The 13,863-nt window shown below is 43.6% G+C and overlaps 1 protein-coding gene across 3 annotated transcripts in view; it reads right to left on the bottom strand.

Moving 5' to 3' along the window:
• LOC140702313 (uncharacterized) overlaps positions 1-13,863 on the bottom strand; it is a 470,248-nt gene that overhangs the window by 266,495 nt on the left and 189,890 nt on the right. For 2 of the 3 annotated variants that reach the window (XR_013538729.1, XR_013538730.1), the window contains exon 2: positions 11,645-11,781. The exons of the other annotated variant lie outside the window; for it this stretch is intronic. The gene's annotated coding sequence lies outside the window, so the exon portion shown is untranslated. The remainder of the gene's footprint in view (positions 1-11,644; positions 11,782-13,863) is intronic. 3 annotated transcript variants of the gene reach the window in all.

Raw genomic sequence — 13,863 nt, 5'->3', positions numbered from 1 at the left:
TTGCAAAGCTGTTGAAATGTCCAGATGACAGCAGAATTTTCTAGTGTCAGGCATTAGAGAATTTCTAATATTGCCCTCTAAAATTGCTCTGCTAATCTTCAGCCTTTTTATATACATATTTATACTACAATCCTATTCACATTTGCCTGGGAGTAATTCCAACTGTACTCAGCAGATATTACTATTGAGTATGCATGTATAAGATTATGCTGCTCACTGTCCATGAACTGATGGTTCATATTAAGTCATAACACTCTTCATTCAAAATGTAAGGCAGTCCGTTATGGGCACAGGACAGTTCAAAGGAGCAATATTAGTCAAATGATTGAACAGCAAAATATAATTCTACTTTGTTTTGTTTCAAGCTGCCAACTGAAGTCTGGTCTACATGTACAGTGGGAATACATTGAAGATGAGGTGAGAATAGGCACCACTTTTGACTGCAAGTGGATAAATTAGATTGTTGAATGCCCCCTTGTGTATAGATTACTCCCAGTAGGTAGAAAATTAGAACAGCAGAGAAACATGCTACATTAGAAATTTTCTTGCATATCTCTGTGTATTTTATTTTCATGAAGATAAAGTATACTATCTTTTGGTTTATGTTTCCTTATTTTAAATATGGGGGAATATTTAAATGTGAGCATGTAATTCCTTCTTATTGAAAAAAAAAGGAATTTCTCGGTGCTTTCAAGAGAGGTTTTGCATCAGTGGCTGAAATCCTCTTGCACAGCATAGTAAGTCACAACTAGAATAGGCCCCATGAGTAGAGTAAACTCAATGAAATTTACAAAGAAGTTGACTTGCCAAATTCCCACTGATTCAATTAGCCTATTCTAGTGCAGCTTATTACACTAAGAAATAGATTTCAATCCCTGAGAAGGATGTTTTCTGTAAAATTGCCATTTTTTAAAAAGCAGCATTGCCTTTCCCCCCAAAATGATGCAATTGGGTGAATTGCACAAACTGCCCCAAACTAGGATGACTGGTGCTTTGTTTAAGAAATTGAAGCACCTGATGGGTTCTTTGTTTCTTTCCTAATAATCAGCCAGCCCTTCTGTGCTTGCTGTGGCTGTGCTTTTCTTCTTAAAGAGAAAGGACACTAGAGACATTTTATACAAATCACAGTGGACGTGAAGTGGAAATACAGTAGTGCACTTTCACTCATTCTCATCAGGAGATGACAACACCTTGGTACTTTGAAAGGTCCAATAAAGTGAACTCAAAAGGAAAATTAAAGTATTTTTTTTGTATAGGTTTGTATAGGTTTGTTTTCGAGGGCTCCAGAGACTAGGACACAGAGCAATGGTTTCCAACTACAGGAAAAGAGACTCCATCTGAACATTAGGAAGAACTTCCTGATGGTCAGAGCAGTCCGGCAATGGAATTGGCTGCCTCAAAGGGTGGTGGAGTCTCCTTCTTTGGAGGTTTTTAAGCAGAGACTGGATGGCCATCTGTTGAGAGTACTTTAATGGATGTTCCCGCATGGCAGAGGGTTGGACTGGATGGCCTCAATGGTCTCTTCCAACTCTATGACTCTGCGACTCTACCTTATGAAAAATATTTATGTAAAATGTGTCACAACCCCCACATAGGAAATAAAAATGAGGCATCAAAGAACGACACTTACAAAAATAGGGCAGGAATGTAGGCGGTATTTAGAGGATGAAACTTACAAACATCTCTAGGAAAATGAATTTGCAAAGGCTTTCACAGCCGGGATCTAATGGTTGTTGTGTGTTTTTTGGGCTCTTTGGCCGTGTTCTGAAGGTTGTTCACAACTCCCAAACAAACTGCACCAGAGCACAGAACACTGTCCTCTGAAGATGCTGGCCAAGGAGACTGGTGAAATGTTAGGAAGAACAACCTTCAGAACATGGCCAAAGAGCCCAAAAAGCCCACAACAACCATCTCTAAGAAACAGCTATGCTCTTGTGGCAGGCTTTTGTCACTTGACATATTGGCCAAAATCATGTTGGTATAAATTTATCTGCCAGAAGCTGATTACATCATCAGTTTCTGGCAGTAACATTTAATGTAAATTAACTAAAAGTTCTGGGTCTCCAACATTTTATGTTCTATCAGGAATGTATCTCCATTCCATGTACAGGTGATGGTAATGACACTTTTGGATCAGCAGGCTTGTCTGTAAGTAACTCTACAGAAACCCTTTGTGAACAACCTCAGTGCAGATCAGTAGCCTTCACACCTATTTTTCACAACTGTCAATAAGCAATTATTGCTCAGGCCAATAAAAAGCTTCAATGCACTTGTTTGTTCAGAACAAAGGTGTTATTTTTAAATTTGAATTCTAAGTTGTATTGGAGACAGAATTGATGTACCATATTCCAATGTGAAGATCAAGAAAGAGCTCCACATCAAAGCCAGCCATCAACAGACAACATGATTACTGTTTTTGTTTCCAAATGCCTCTGATGAGAAATGAAAAACAAGTTATTGCTGCCACCAACAGGTTCTGTCTCTGCTTGTTACATTTCAGTGTTTTACAGTGCCACAGTGCAGAAAGCAATATCCACATTAAAAGGTCCTGATGCAGAGATCTTGTTCTGATAGAGGCTCTATGAGACTTTTACCAGAGCAGTCCAGTTAAAATCAAAATATAAAAGAGAAAGCTGTGGATAAGTTTCCTTTGTAGACCAGTAAAACTATCACTTCTTCACAATAACAGAGATGTGCTTTATTGGAATGTACCGTATTTTACCATGTATAAGACAACACTTTTTCCTAAAATAATTAGGGGGAAAATTGAGGGTCATCTTATAAACAGAAGGAAGCAGTCACGCGTATGTGCTCAGGCGCCTCCTGCTGCCACCGGTGTAGCCCAATTTCCTCTTTCAGTGCTCACAGCTTGTCCCCTCCGTGGCTGAGGCGGCAGCAGCAGGAGGAGGCAGAGATGGAGGTGAAGGAGCATTCACATGCATTCTGGTGCCTCTTGATGCCTGACTCCCCCCGCCTGCCCGATCACCACCTCCAGAGAAACTGAGGGGCTCAGCTCAGTCTCTGCCTTTTCACCTCCATCCCCTCCAGGGGCAGAGACAGCAGGAGGCATAGGCGAAGGAGCATTCATGCATGCTCTGGTGCCTCCAGCTGCTGCCTCCCCCCCACCTGCCCAATCACCGTGTCATGAGTGCAGCTGAAGACCTGGAACCAGAAGGATTAACTGAGGCTGAGGAGAATGCTGAGAAATCAGAAACACCTGAACCGCCTCCAGATTCTTCTTCCCCAGCAGACAAGCTTCAGGCCAGCCTTTGGGAAAGACTTAGGACAAAAAGGTCAGAGGATCACTCAAAGGCTGTCCACAGAAATATCCGTTCAACTAGCCCTGAGTATTAACAGGATAGAAAGGTTTCCAGCAGCTCAAGGGGCTGTTTTGCTATAAAACAGCTCCTAGTCAGCTAGAATTTCTGTGGAAGCAACGAGTCCAAAACTCTGGCTTGCATCCACACTCTTTGAACCGTGTTCCTGACTCTGGACTCTGGACTCTGACCCTGGACTACGCTGTGTATTTGACTCTGGACTCTGACCTTGGACTGCATTCTGTGAGTTGGTTTATGGACATTGGCGTTGCATTCTTGGTATTCCTGACCCTGGACTGATTTATTGGACTTTGGCTATTGTAACCCCCGGGAACATGACAGATTGCTTCCACACCCACACTTTTCCCATCCTGGAGGGAAAAGCAAGCGAAGACTCAGGTCTTACCCAGACAGTCGGACAGCTTCAACAGCAACAAATACAATTACAAGCCGATGCTGCTTCTCAGGCTAAGTGTCCTGTGCTTCCTCCTGAGAAATTTGAAGGAAGTGTGGAGGAGTTCCCAGCCTTCTTGGCACAGTGTAAGCTGTATATTGAGCTGCGCGCCAGAGACTTTCCCACAGACAAAACCAAGGTATGCTTTATAATTAGTTTACTCAAGGGACAGGCAGCTAAATGGGCTACTCCTCTACTCCTTGCTCCTTCACCCCTGTTAACTACCAGGGTTTTCTGGAACATATCTCAGTCACGTTTGCTAACCCCTTGCAAGCTGCCACTGCTAACAGAAAGATTTGGGCCCTGAAACAGGGAAAGGCTTCAGTCTCCCAGTATTCTACTGAGTTCAGACTCTTGGCCCAAGATTTACTCTGGAATGAGGCAGCTCTTATGGACCAATATATGGAGGGGTTAGCTGATGGGATCCTGGATGAGCTGGCACATGTAGATCGACCCAACACGCTGCAAGAACTAATCACTCTATGCTTACGCATTGATGGCCACTTGGAGAGCCGATGCTTAGCACAGGGTGGTTCCCATCTCCTGCAGCCACCCGTGACAGCCCCCAATACCAGATCGGAGGATTCTGAACCTATGCAATTGGGAGCAGCTCGGCCCCGCCTCAGCCCTGAGGAAAAAACATGACGCCGATCCCATAATCTTTGTCTGTACTGTGAGGGAGCAGGACACTTTGCTTCTGACTGTTTGGTTAAGCGGCGTAACCTTGGCTCTGTGAAACCATTGCCAGTAAAAGAATTGCCCCATGTCTGAATGGACCCTCAGACATGGGGCACTTAGCTGGGTCTCGTGAACCATACCTCAACATCCCGTGACCATTCCTTGTACCAGTTAAACTCTGCCAGCCAAATGGACGTTGTTTGTTTGTCTATGCCATGGTCGACTCTGGGGCTGATCGCTGTTTCATTGATACAACTTTTGTAAAACAGCATCAGATCCCTGTAGAAGATAAAGAGATCCCAACCCTAGTCAAATCCATAGATGGACGTCTCCTCCGCTCTGGTCCTGTGACCCAAGAAACCCAACCGGTCATCCTCCAGGTTCAACAGCACCAGGAGCAACTACAGTTCAACATCACCCGCATGCCCTGTTTTCCACTTATTTTGGGACTTTCCTGGCTCCGAACTCATAACCCCCTAATGGACTGGACACGAGGAGAGTTAAGTTTCAGGGACCCGTGTCCACATCTGGGTCCACCAACTACCTTGGCCGCAGCAGGGTCAACAGACAAGCCCGTAATACCCTCGGATTATGAGGACTTTGCTGATATCTTCGAGGAGAAGGGGGCTGACCAACTACCTCCGCACCGACCCTTTGACTGTGCTATCAACTTGGTGCCTGGGGCACCCCTTCCTGTGGCACGGATTTACCCCATGTCGGAACCCGAACTCGCAGTCTTAAGGGACTTTCTTGATAAAAATCTGAAACGGGGATTCATTCAGCCATCCATGTCGCCTCTGTCTGCACTTGTCATCTTTGTTGAAAAGAAGGGTGGGGAGCTGCGTCCCTGCAGTGATTACAGAGCTTTGAACAAGATAACTATTAGAGACTGCTACCCTCTACCATTGATCGGTGAACTTCTGGATTGTCTTAAAGGGGCACAAATTTACACCAAGTTGGATCTCCATGGCGCCTATAATTTAGTGCTAATTTGTGCTGGCGACGAATGGAAGACAGCTTTTGGGACACGTTATGGCCAGCATGAATATCTGGTCATGCCTTTCGGATTAACCAATGCTCCAGTGGTGTTCCAGTGGTTCATGAATGTCATCTTTCGGGACTTTCTTGATCGCTTTGTATTCATTTACCTGGATGACATTCTGATTTACTCCCAAGACCCCGCTTGGCATACGGAACATGTTCACCAGCTTTTACAATGGTTATGAGAACATCAACTCTACGCCAAGCTGGAGAAATGTCAATTTAACCTGCAAGAAGTTGAGTTCCTGGGTCACATTGTATCTCCCCAAGGGATCCAGATGGACCCAAAGAAGATAGAGACGGTACTGAACTGGCACAAACCTCGAAATCGTAAGGACATACAACAGTTTCTCGGCTTCACAAATTATTACCGTCAGTTCATACCATCTTACGTGGATATAACCACGCCACTGACCCGCCTCCTCTGGCCCAAAGAGCTGTTTCTTTGGACTCCGGAGGCAGATCATGCCTTTACCACACTAAAAACACACTTTACTACTGAGCCCATCCTACGCTATCCGGATCCCCGACTACCATTTACCGTAGAAACAGATGCCTCCAGTGTCACCCTGGGTGCAATACTGTCCCAGCAGGAGGATCCCTCACAACTACTGCAGCCCTGTGCATTCTACTCCCGGCAGTTCACACCCTCGGACCGCAATTACACCATCTGGGAGCGAGAACTTTTGGCCATCAAAGCTGCTTTCGAGGTTTGGAGGCATTACCTCGAAGGGGCCTGTCACCCAGTCCAAGTTTTGACGGATCATCGAAACCTGGAACACTTACAAACAGCTCGATGCCTTAATCAGCGCTCGATATGTTGGTTCCTGTGAGGTTTGTCGTCAAGCCAAGGACGTACCAGCCAAACCTTCAGGTCTGCTACAACCATTACCTGTGCCGGCCAGCCCTTGGGACACAGCATCTTTGGATTTTATCACAGATCTCCCGCAGTCACAAAGGTATACCTGTATCTTAGTAATAGTGGAACTGTTTACTAAGATGGCTAATTTTGTTCTATGTCCCAAGCCTCCCACAGCTCCTGACACTGCCCAACTCTACCTCCATCATGTTTTCTGTCTACATGGGCTCCCGACGCACCTAATTTCTGATCGTGGTTCCCAGTTCACTTCCTGGTTCTGGCAAGCCTTACACTTCAGTTTGGGTACCCAGGTGCACTTGGCGTCGGCATATCACCCCCAAACAGATGGACAGACCGACCGTACCAATGCCATTCTAGAACAATATCTCCACTGCTACACCTGTTATCAGCAAGATAATTGGGCTAGCCTGTTACCCCTGGAAGAATTTGCTTACAATAATGCTGTACACACATCTACAGAACAGACACCATTTGAAGCCAACTATGGGTACCATTCTCGCTTTTTCCCAGCTACTCTACCATCAACCATGTTTCCTGCTGCCGATGCCCATATATGTGAGTTGCAGGCCCTCCAAGACTTACTCTGAGAGCAGCTTCAGCAGGCTAAAGAAGCTTATAAGACAGCGGCCGACCGAAAGCGACAAGAAGGGCCACCTCTGAAACCAGGAGATCAGGTCTGGCTTTCCACCCGTTACCTTCGCTGACCTGGCCGATCCTGTAAATTGGACCCTCGGTTTATAGGACCTTATGTAATCCTGAACAAATCAACCCTGTTGCCTTCCAGCTACAACTTCCAGATACTCTCCGTATCCACCCGGTTTTCCATCGATCTCTCCTTGTTCCTGTCTCAGAACCAGACCCTGCGCAACCTTCGCCCCCGGCTCCACCTCCACCTATTCTGATCGATGGCAAGGAAGAATACGAGGTCCGTCAGATCCTAGACTCCCACCGAGGAGGTCTTCAGTATTTTGTAGATTGGGAAGGTTACGGTCCTGAGGATTGATTGTTGGAACCCGCCAGCAATCTACATTTTTGAATGGACTTTGTAGTTACTATTGATTTCCTAGGATGTAGTTCATAGTAGGAGAATAGAAAGGGAGGCTCAACCTTACCTATTTTTTAGCTAGTAGTTTTTTATTTTATTTTTGGTAGCTGGGATTTGCTAAATTTCTTACTACCTTAGTAATGGAAATGTTTTTGAATGCTATGCTTTGCAACAAACTGATGATAAGAGGGAAACGAGTGGAAAGGGAAAGAAGGGGCAAGGGGTGAGTGTGGGAGAGCAAGGGACACACAGGGGACTAGTGAAGAGGGAGGCAAATGAGTGATTGGGCAGGTGGGTGAGCAATCAATCAATCAGGAGGAAGAAGAGCAGTGGTGAGGTGATCAATTGATCAATCAGTGGGTGGATGAGCAATCAGGTGGGCAGGCGAGCGAGCAGGCAAGCAAAGGGGTGAACAATCAGCAAATGGATGGGTGAATAGGCATGTGCCAGCTTTTTCTTTTTCTTTTTGGTAAGCATGGTGCTTTTATTATTATTTTAAAAATTCCTGTTATCTGGTATAGTGCTGTATCAGAAAGCAGACTTTTTTAAAAAAAATTCCACATCTGCCACAAAATAAATGGACCTCTGGCAGAGAAGCAGAAAAACCCACTCCTCTGGCACAGTACTCCACGTGTGCAGGCACCTCATGTGTACACTAACATTTAAATTGCTTTATAATAAAGCAGACACTGGTAAAACAGAAGATTTTATTGTCAGTAGGATCAACAAAATACACAAAATCCATCCAGTGTTCCCGCTTTTACTATTTCATGAAACAAGTCAACAATTGCTGCAGTTTGCAACACAGTAAGGAGAAATACTCAAAAATTGTTTCAAAAGTATGCAAAATCTCTCTGAAACCGACACATAGAACCTGGTTTCTGGCATTGAGGAAATACAGAGAAAGAATGAGAGAGAAATGTTTACCACATGATTAACTGAGTCAGGATTTATATCCCTGTCTGCCACTGAACTATGCCCACTAGCTTAATATTAGTAATTTCAATTTAAGCAAAACAACAACAACAACAACAACAACAACAACAACAACAACAACAACAACAACAACAACAACAACAACAACAACAACAACAACAACAACCTGCTCTCTCACAAACAAAGGGAAGGGTCAGAACCAGAAAAAGACACCAAAGCTTGAAGACTGAACAGTAGGTCTGAGAATGCCCACTGTGTCCCACAGTGCCCTCTCCTAGTAGGAGGTGGCCACATACATAGCTGCTAGGAAAAGTGGACAATGCGTCTAGGATATTGTGAAAAATAAAAACACAGCTTCTCAAACATAGGCTGAAATCCTGATGCATAGTATAGTAAGTCACACTAGAACGTGTCACAGAGAATATATGGGGATTTCGTGAGTCAACTCCTCCATAACTTCCATTGATTCAGATGTGCCTACTCTAGTTGCAACTTACTATGCTAAAGCAAGTTGCAACTAGAGTGGGCCTATTTCAATCAGTGGAATTTACGAAGCAGTTGATTCCTCTAAGCAACAAGATTTCAACCACTAGATTCATTAGACATGAAAGCGGAACCCAAATAAACACTAAGCCCTGAGTAGACATGCACAACCTCTTTTTTCTTATAGGAACATATAGAATGATTACCTTGCAGCGATCATGAGCTACAAGGTAATCATCCCCCAAATTAGTAGCCCTCCAGATCTTTTTGACTACAATGCCCATGATTCTTGATCATGCTGGCTAAGCCTGACAGATATTGTACTTCACAGGTATCTGATCTGCAGTGCTATAAGTCTGCCATAAAGATGCTTATTTGCTTTTTCTGACAATTGTTGCATTTTGGAGGGGAGGGGAGGCAGAATGTTCAAATTATGGAGGGGAGGGGAAGTAGAATGTTCAGAATGCCAGATGCAGGGAAGGGGGTATCAGGAGACAGGTATCTAGTTGTCTCGTGTGCTCCCAGGGGCATCTGGTGGGGTCACTGTGAGATACAGGAAGCTGGACTAAATGGGACCTTGGCCTGATCCAGCAGGACTCTTCTTATGTTCTTATGTAAATTAGCCTTTAAAACTTGCTTCTGAGAACAGTCCATAGCTTTACATTCATTTTTGTCTTTGCTTCTTGCCTTTTGAGATCTCTCTCCTTGTTTTGAAAAGAAATAGGAAAAAAAACAGGCTCTATAAGCCTTTACCTTAAATGCCATCTATTTACACTTCTCCTTTCTGTTTGGATCATCCTCTTTAACCCTTCTCTCTTGCTTTTGACTGCAGTGGATTTGAAAGCAATTGACACACAACTCAGCTATGTTACACTGACACCTACTGTCCATTCTCTGTCAGTGAAGTCACCAATAACATGTTGACATTCTTACATCAGAAACAATGAAATTCAACTTTGTAATTACTTGCTTTGTATTTCTACCTTCTGCTACCTCCTTGAAACGGCTTCACTGGAGGTTCATTTGAGAAAATGAAATGAGTAAATGTCAGTTGGAACCAGGTAAAAAGGATTGTTACCTACTCAGCAGTGCAGAGGAAGATGTTTATGGTTTATCCCAGGGCAATAGGAAAACAAGAATACGAACCAGCCATTTTAGGGGGAAAAACTGTTATTAAAGTTACATGTGGCAATGGGGAATTGGTTCTCTAAATCATCAGTCTGGGGCTTAGCTGGAGAATTTCAACATACCAAGAGTGAGTAACTCTAGATGTTGTTGGACTGCAACTCCCAATGGTCATTATCTTTCCTTAGAAAGGTTACTGCTCATGGGAATTACAATTCAGCAATGTTTAGAGGGCCGTTCGTTCACTTAGTCGTTTAGTCATGTCCAACTCTCTGTGACCCCATGGACCAGAGCACGCCAGGCCCTCCTGTCTTCCTCCCGGAGTTGTGTCAATTTCATGTTGGTTGCTTCGCAGACACTGTCCAGCCATCTCATCCTCGGTCGTCCCCTTCTCCTCTTGCCGTCACATTTTCCTAACATCAAGGTTTTTTCCAAGGAGTCTTTTCTTCTCATCAGATGGCCAAAGTACTGGAGCCTCAGCTTCACGATCTGTCCTTCCAGTGAGCACTCAAGGTTGATTTCCTTTAGAACTGATAGGTTTGTTCTCCTTGCAGTCCAGGAGATTCTCAAGAGCCTCCTCCAGCACCACAATTCAAAGGCATCAATTCTTCAGCGGTCTGCTTTAGAGGGCCACATTCCACCTATTCGTACATTATGCTAGTTTTGTTTCTTTACCGTCATAATAGATGCTGGGTATCTACAAAGCATGATTCTTTATAGCAGTCCACAGCTGTGACTTCATCTTGCCTTGTCATTGCAATTGGTCATGCCTAGCACCACAAATGCGTGTTCAGTATATTAAATGAACATTTTAATTTTAACCATCAAAATCGCAGGCTGTTACTTGAAGGTGAGGCTCTTTCAGACATTACAGAGAGATAAAATCATGACAAGAAAGCCAAGAGACGCAGCCATCACTGAAGAGTTGCGTTTGCAAACCAAACTCAAATTGGATGCAAGAAAACCACAATATTTATAATTCAACCAAATAGCTGCTGTTTCAAAAACTCAGGATATTATTATTTTTATTACTGAATCAAGATCCTCAGGATTGGAGCATAGTAATTATCCTTCGCAATTCTGCAAAGTAAGTTAGACCAAGACACGTCTGGATGAGCAACTGTGGGTCAAGCCATCCTGTTGCCTGAGAGAATAAGTGGAGTGCCACCTGCTAACATTCCATACACTCCCCCAACACAAACGCACCCACACTTGCAGCCACATGGCAACATCATAGTTCTGACTGACAGGTCTTCTGCAGAGCCAGAAATTGGGAGTTCAATTCCCCACGGTGCCTCCTAGGAGTAGAGCCAGCCTGTGTGGCCTTGGGCAAGCTACACAGTCCCAGAGAATCCCCAGAAGAAGGGAACTGTAAATCATTTTTGAGTACTCTATGCTTCGAAAACCCTGGAAAGGATTGCCATAAATTGGATTTAATCTGATGGCACAAAAATTAAAATAGAATAAAAATAAAACAGAATAGATTTTTTTTCTAATTGGAGAACGAGGTAGCAGATTTGTATAATTAAAGACTGAAAGCTTTTCTCCAATTTTCCGTGGATCAGAGGAGGAATGGGAGAGGAAAACAAAACGTATTCCACCCCTATTTATTTACACTTTAAGTTCCTTATGGCATTCTAAAATGCCACCTCACTGCTGTTCATATCATGAGAAAAGCGCCTTACCTGCTTAACTGGATTTCTACTCATACCTGGAAAAGCCTTCATACCAGAAGAGGACATACAAAGGAGTAGCTTCACAACATAGTCTCTGTATTTGTCTCCTGATCTTCTGCACTGTGTGAGGCAGAGGAAGCCTTGAACTGAGGAAAGAGTGAAGCAAGAAATATCAGGCTCATTGAAGCAGACAGACAGACAGACCAAGCAACACAGAGCAAAGATTCAAGGACGATGGCTATTAAATAAGTTCCTTTCAGCAGTTTGCTGAGCCCACTGAAGGATGTTTTCTAGCTCTTCTCCCGGAGCCACCCCATAGCTACTGGTGTTCAGGTGACAAGGCAAGAACATAGCTGCAGGGTTTGGCCCTTGAAACTCAATGGGAGAAGGAACCTACTCATGAGGAGACCTCCCATGTAGTTAAGCCCTCTGCCTTGAGGCTTGTAATTTCAGCCTTCTTTGCTCCTGAGGGCTGGGAGGTCATGCAACCAATGCCACCTTCTCCTCAGACTTCACTCCTGAGTTCCCAACACCCATAGGGCCCCCAAGGGTTGAAGATGTCCAGCGTCAAGCAGGTTCCCCACTTCATAAGTCTTGGGAATCTTCAGTTTCTCACTGCTGAGAAACTGCAGGGCTCCTCTGCTGAGATTATGACACTTTTCCACCCGGCATTTAAGCCCCTAGAGAAAGAGTAGTTTCAACTGATTGAAGGATATACAGTGGTGCCTCGCAAGACAAATTTAATTCGTTCCACGGTTAATGTCTTGCGAAAAATTCACCTTGCAAAATGCGTTTTCCCATAGGAATGCTTTAAATCTAATTAATGCGTTCCTATGGGCAGAAAAAGTCAGAACAAAATCAAATTTGGTTTACAAAGGGTTTATTAAGTGCTCTTTAAGGCCATATATGTTGTGCAGATGATTTCAAAAATTTCAATAAAAAAACTTTAACTTTTTAAACATCATAGAAAAACATTTAAAAATCAGCAAACATGAGAAGGAACAAAAAAAACGGAAAATATTTGTCTTGCGAAGCATGGCCATAGGAACATTTGTCTTGCAAGTCATCAACCCCATTGCCAAAACTATTCGTCTTGCAAGTTTTTTGTCCTCCAAGGCATTCGTCTTGCAACACATCACTTTACTTGTGCCGAATCTCATTTGGGATTTCTGCTAAAGATCTTATTCTAGCAGACCCTTCCCACAGAAAAGAAATTGGGAGATGTAAGCAGCCCCTTATCTCCAAAGAGATTTATGGGGGTGCCGGAGACTGGGATGAGTCCAAAATCCAGACAAACCTCTGACTGCTGAGCAGAGCCACTTAGGTCTCAGCAAGGTCCTGTCTAAACTTCTTCCTCAAAAGCCAATCTCCTTTATTAAGAAAGCAACACACACAGACAAATCCATGAGTTATACTCAGAATAATCTGGCTCTAAATCTTTGGTAGCAAACACACATGGCCAATCAGACATTCAGCTAGTCTGTACAAGAACCAATGCATGCATTTCAAATCATTATTGCTTTATTGAAAAGAATTGCTTTAGAAAAGGTTTCAGTTGATAGTAAAATAGTTCAGTAGGTACATTTTCATATCAAGACAAACGGAATACTCCCCTCCCCACTCCAGCTGGAAAAATAAAGAAATAGAATTATGCTAACTAATAAAAAGCATAACACAGTCCATCTCACGTGTCTTGGGTCTTCATAGGCTGACGCTAGATGAAAACCAGTTGACTTCCATCAGTCCATGGTAGGAAAAATAGTCCATAGCAAAGCTACAAACCATTATGGGAAAAAGCACGTGTCTGACCTTTCTCAGTCCAACTCCAACTTTTTTCCAACTCCTTACCAACTTCCTTCTTCTTCCCAGAATTCTTCATAAGGAACACCCCCTCCTGAGTCTTGTTGTCCCGCCTAACTTTCTCATGAGAGCTTGAGAGTTGTTATCATGTTTTGTGGCAGAATTATTTTGACTACGAAAGTCTCTGCTCTCTACTCATCTTAGCAACGAGATAATCAGAGAGCGAAGCTTCTCTGAAACAGCATGAAAAACTTTCCTACTACAGAACAGACTTTAAATCAAGATGGATGCTATTGGGACAATCTTAGGACTACATATCCCATTCTAATACACATAAAAACACAAATCATCACATGCCCCCCCTGATTACCGTTAAAATTCAGAGCAGTTAATCTGATCTAATTTTAAGAAATCAAGCAAAAGTAACT

Source organism: Pogona vitticeps, chromosome 11 (assembly GCF_051106095.1).
Source record: "Pogona vitticeps strain Pit_001003342236 chromosome 11, PviZW2.1, whole genome shotgun sequence".
Taxonomy (NCBI): domain Eukaryota; kingdom Metazoa; phylum Chordata; class Lepidosauria; order Squamata; family Agamidae; genus Pogona; species Pogona vitticeps.
Note: the sequence above shows the minus strand (reverse complement) of the source record. Positions and strands in the feature narration are given on the sequence as shown.